The sequence below is a fragment of the Amphibalanus amphitrite genome, unplaced genomic scaffold (assembly GCF_019059575.1).
Source record: "Amphibalanus amphitrite isolate SeventyFive unplaced genomic scaffold, NRLGWU_Aamphi_draft 001256F_arrow, whole genome shotgun sequence".
In the NCBI taxonomy this organism is placed as follows: Eukaryota; Metazoa; Arthropoda; class Thecostraca; order Balanomorpha; family Balanidae; genus Amphibalanus; species Amphibalanus amphitrite.
In genome coordinates this window covers 60793-66853 of record NW_024882749.1, presented here as the reverse complement: position 1 = coordinate 66853, position 6061 = coordinate 60793, and positions in this window count along the sequence as shown.

Genomic DNA, 6061 nt, shown 5'->3' with positions numbered 1-6061 from the left:
TGGCGGCTATTGTTGGGACGGCAAATAGCAGGGCCCTGTTTCACGAAATGGCGCCGCAGTGCGTCACGCTTTCCGTGGTATTGGGTTTGCTTGGACGATGGAAACCGAACTAGGACAGAAATGCAACGAGCGGCGCTGCATGCAGATGTAGGCATCATGCAATATTACTTATGAGTTATGATTCTTGTATGTTGTAGGACAGGTCTTGATTCTTACAGAAAGGCAGGTCAGGCTGGGTTAGGTTATTTATATACACTGTGGGTTAGGTTAGGTGCAAGGGGTGCAAGTGTCTCAGTGGGCGGCAGATTCAATTGACGTCACCGAAGTCGTGGAGTATCGTCAAGTGATATTTCCCCTAAATCTCACTTTAAATCAAGAACAGTGTTCATTCAATCATCAATGACTTTCAATAGCTAATTTTGATCTTCAAATAAAGGCCCTATATGCTTCCGAATGTCATTTGAGGAAATAAATTTGTGATAAATACTATTTGGTTTTTGCAGTGAATTAGTGGGAAATGTTGCTGCATTTTAGAGGACATTTTATGAAAAGATACGGTTCTGACGCAGATGTTTCAAAGATAACAATCGTTCGATGCAAGGTCCTGTTCGATAAGTCTCGGATGACGAAGATCCTACTCGTCCGGCCAATCCGGGATCAAGGTCAGCAGGGGCTTTGCTGCGGTTATGGAACGTGATTGGCCGGATGACGTAGAATCTTCATAGTTCGAGAGACATCGAACGCGGGGTGGTCAAGATATCAATATGAAACGGGTGAGTTATGAATCATCATTGTAGGGGTATGTAATGATGAATCATCAAAACTTACCGTGGATCTGCCTTGCCGGGTGAGACTAAATGCTTACTTCGAAATCTAAGCTGCGTTGCGGCATTGGCGGTTATGTGCGGCGTGTATGCCGCATGATTAGTAAGCGGCGACCACTAAATTAAAAATTTAATAGCTTTGACCTGTTTTCAATGGATAACACTGTATACCAAAAATGTCCATCGCTCTCGTCATAGGATATTTAGATTTAAATAACTAACTTATCTACATAATTGTTTTGAACCAAATTAATACTCAGCCGCGAACGTATAAGGTATAACCCCTTGCCGTTTCGCTCCTGATCAAGCTAGAGCTTCGCGGAAAAAACGAGCGTGTTGCCCGTGACGAGAGAAAGCCGATGATACCCAATTTTAAGGTCCTAGGTCATCGGTTGACCTTCCAGGTCAGGTCAATGACCCAAAAGGCGGGAAAATTGGGACCTGTTAGAACGTCGTAGTGTGGCTGCTATGGTTTTTTTCGGGGTGCTGATCACGAATATCATGCTAGTTTTGATCACAGATGATGTCTTCATTCATTTAGGCCAGGTCGGGTTAGGTCAGGTCAGGTCAACCAGTAGAGGTCATGCCAGGTATTTGTAGTAGGTGTCAACCGCCTCTGACAGCCTCGTAACATGTTACGAAGGCACCAAAACTACTTTGTAAACGTTCATGTGGTTGCTTAATTCGAATTCAGCTCGAAAAAACTGACCTAGAAACATGTCAAACTCGAAAAAGTGAACCGAGGTCACCAAAGGTCAATGACCTGACCTGACCTTCAGGTGACCTTGACACCCACCCTAATGCATGGGGGCAACATCATATCACATGTTTGAACGCTTGAAACCACGAAAAGACTGCAAACGCGCTGCTAATGCGAGCCGACATACGCTGAATCGCGGTTCCGGCCAAACATGGTCTCGAAAAGTAGGTCACAGGTCAAAGGTCATTTGGGTCAGGGTCATGGAATTTTAAGGATGGGTGTTAAATTGATCAATGCGAGGGTACTGAAAGTTTCGTCGCGATCAGCCGCTTTTTAAGCGAGTTATTCGCGAAAAACCTTAGGGGGGTTGCATCACCCCCCCCCCCCCCTGTGCGGGCGAGGTCATGTTTTGATAGCAAGACTGAAACAGACTTTTTTGGGTAGCCAGGAAATCGCATGCCAGAGCCTATTCAAATTCTTTTATCGGCCTTTATATGCACCAGTCGCATACAGGTACGGGATTTAGCATACGATTTCCAGACAATCGAAAGACTGTTTGGAGACAACAAAGGAAGGAATGAGTGAGTTAAGTTGAAAGTATTAATTTGGTTCAAAATGATGATATAGATAACCTAGTTATTTAAAGCTGAATATCTTATGACGAGAGCGGTTGGCATTTTTGGTATGCAGTGTTATTCATTGAGAACCGGTCGGAGCGTTTGAGTCTTTAATTTAGTGGTCGCCGCTTACTAATCATGCGGCATACACGCCGCACATAACCGCCAATGCCGCAACGTAGCTTAGATTTCGAAGTAAGCATTTAGTCCCACCCGCCTTGCCCCGTGGATGGACTGCTGTCAATTTAGCAGCAGTTTGATTATCCAACTACAGTTTGATATTCAGGGTGCGCCGATTTCGCCCAAACCTACCCCAGTGACCAAGTCTGTCACGCTGAGCACGAATCTGGTGTCAGAAATCCGCTATGCTCAACCGATCACCCAAATTTACCGTTTTTGAGTTCGTCCATCTACAGATTGACAAACTCCAGGGGCCCTCGATTTCGCTCAAAAATGGGTCTAGGGAACGAAGTCTGACACGCTGAGCACGAATCTGGTATCAGAAATCCGCTATTCTCAACCGATCACCCAAATTTACCGTTTTTGAGTTCGTCCATCTACAGATTGACAAACTCCAGGGGCCCTCGATTTCGCCCAAAAATGGGTCTAGTGGACCAAGTCTGACACGCTGAGCACGAATCTGGTGTCAGAAATCCGCTATTCTCAACCGATCACCCAAATTTACCGTTTTTGAGTTCGTCCATCTACAGATTGACAAACTCCAGGGGCCATCGATTTTGCCGAAAAATGGGTCTACGGGACCAAGTATGACTCGCTGAGCACGAATCTGGTGTCAGAAATCCGCTATTCTCAACCGATCACCCAAATTTACCGTTTTTGAGTTCTTCCATCTACAGATTGACAAATTCCAGGGGCCCTCGAATTCGCCCTCAAATGGATCTAGGGGATGAAGTCTGACACGCTGAGCACGAATCTGGTGTCAGAAATCCGATATTCTCAACAGATCACCCAAATTTACCGTTTTTGAGTTCGTCCATCTACAGATTGACAAACTCCAGGGGCCCTCGATTTCGCCCAAAAATGGGTCTAGGGGACCAAGTCTGACACGCTGAGCACGAATCTGGTGTCGAAAATCCGCTATTCTCAACCGATCACCCAAATTTACCGTTTTTGAGTTCGTCCATCTACAGATTGACAAACTCCAGGGGCCCTCGATTTCGCCCAAAAATGGGTCTCAGGGACCAAGTCTGACACGCTGAGCACGAATCTGGTGTCAGAAATCCGCTATTCTCAACCGATCACCCAAATTTACCGTTTTTGAGTTCGTCCGTCTACAGATTGACAAACTCCAGGGGCCCTTTATTTCGCCCAAAAATGGGTCTAGGGGACCAAGTCTTACACGCTGAGCACGAATCTGGTGTCAGAAATCCACTATTCTCAACCGATCACCCAAATTTTCCGTTTTTGAGTTCGTCCATCTACAGATTGACAAACTCCAGGGGCCCTCGAATTCGCCCTCAAATGGATCTAGGGGATGAAGTCTGACACGCTGAGCACGAATCTGGTGTCAGAAATCCGCTATTCTCAACCGATCACCCAAATTTACCGTTTTTGAGTTCGTCCATCTACAGATTAACAAACTCCAGGGGCCATCGATTTTGCCGAAAAATGGGTCTATGGGACCAAGTCTGACACGCTGAGCACGATTCTGGTGTCAGAAATCCGCTATTCTCAACAGATCACCCAAATTTACTGTTTTTGAGTTCGTCCATCTACAGATTGACAAACTCCAGGGGCCCTCGATTTCGCCCAAAATGGGTTTAGGGGACCAAGTCTGACACGCTGAGCACGAATCTGGTGTCAGAAATCCGCTATTCTCAACCGATCACCCAAATTTACCGTTTTTGAGTTCGTCCATCTACAAAAGTCCGACTATAACAACAGCGTGTCAGACGTGGTCCCCTAGACCCATTTTTGGGCGAAATCGAGGGCCCCTAGAGTTTACCCAGTAAACATGCCGACGTCGGCCCGACGTCGGCCGACGTCGGGGTGACGTCGGCATCTCGGCATCGGCCGGTCCAACCTCGGCACGACGTCGGCTGGATGTCGGATATGCCTGCATGTACCGACGTCCAGCCGAGGTCCAGCCGACGTCGGGCCGACGTCGGACCGAGATCAATTGCTGAGGTCCAGCCGACGTCGGGCCGACGTCGGGGCGACGTCGGACCGACATCGGCCGCTGTTTTGACCGTTAAAATAATATAAAATACATGTTTCATGTTTCATAAAGAGCTTCTGTATTCAAAATATCCTCAGGAAACTCAAATCTTCCTCCACGCCGCAACCCCCTGATCCGGACTGGACGGGAAACTTTATCCCATTTGGGATTGCCCGTAAGCCGAGCTCGCCCGTAGCAGGGTGCGGTGAGTGTTGGGGGCTGCTCGGCCTATCCTTTGGTCAGGCGCAGCCCCGGCAACTCACCAGGGCCGGGCCCAGTTCATATAGAAAGGCCAGTCGGCAAGTGTCACTTTGCCAAAGTGCCACTTATCAAAGGGACACTTTGGGAAACGTTGGTGCAGGTGTGTAAGAGTGGCTACACACCTGTACCCATTTTGGGCGAAATCGAGGGCCCCTGGAGTTTGTCAATCTGTAGATGGACGAACTCAAAAACGGTAAATTTGGGTGATCTGTTGAGAATAGCGGATTTCTGACACCAGATTCGTGCTCAGCGTGTCAGGCTTGGTCCCGTAGACCCATTTTCGGCAAAATCGATGGCCCCTTCAATCTGTAAATGGACGAACTCAAAAACGGTAAATTTGGGTGATCGGTTGAGAATAGTGGATTTCTGACACCAGATTCGTGCTCAGCGTGTCAGATTTGGTCCCCTAGACCCATTTTTGGGCGAAATCGAGGGCCCCTGGAGTTTGTCAATCTGTAGATGGACGAACTAAAAAACGGTAAATTTGGGTGATCGGTTGAGAATAACGGATTCCTGACACCAGATTCGTGCTCAGCGTGTCAGACTTGGCCCCCTACACTCATTTTTGGGCGAAATCGAGGGCCCCTGGAGTTTGTCAATCTGTAGATGGACGAACTTAAAAACGGTAAATTTGGGTGATCTGTTGAGAATATCGGATTTCTGACACCAGATTCGTGCTCAGCGTGTCAGATTTGGTCCCCTAGACCCATTTTTGGGCGAAATAAAGGGCCCCTGGAGTTTGTCAATCTGTAGATGGACGAACTCAAAAACGGTAAATTTGGGTGATCTGTTGAGAATAGCGGATTTCTGACACCAGATTCGTGCTCAGTGAGTCATACTTGGTCCCGTAGACCCATTTTTCGGCAAAATCGATGGCCCCTGGAGTTTGTCAATCTGTAGATGGACGAACTCAAAAACGGTAAATTTGGGTGATCGGTTGAGAATAGCGGATTTCTGACACCAGATTCGTGCTCAGCGTGTCAGACTCCATCCCCTAGATCCATTTGAGGGCGAATTCGAGGGCCCCTGGGGTTTGTCAATCTGTAGATGGACGAACTCAAAACGGAAAATTTGGGTGATCGGTTGAGAATAGTGGATTTCTGACACCAGATTCGTGCTCAGCGTGTCAGACTTGGTCCCCTAGACCCATTTTTAGGCGAAATCGAGGGCCCCTGGAGTTTGTCAATCTGTAGATGGACGAACTCAAAAACGGTAAATTTGGGTGATCGGTTGAGAATAGCGGATTTCTGACACCAGATTCGTGCTCAGCGTGACAGACTTGGTCCCTGGGGTAGGTTTGGGCGAAATCGGCGCACCCTGAATATCAAACTGTAGTTGGATAATCAAACTGCTGCTAAATTGACAGCAGTCGTGGATGGTTGCTGATGATTATTATTTTTTTTTTTAGTACGTATACGCGGTGTATACAGTTTGCTTAGTCCAAGGTTTTGTCTTTGATAGGAACCAGCAAGGACTGGAA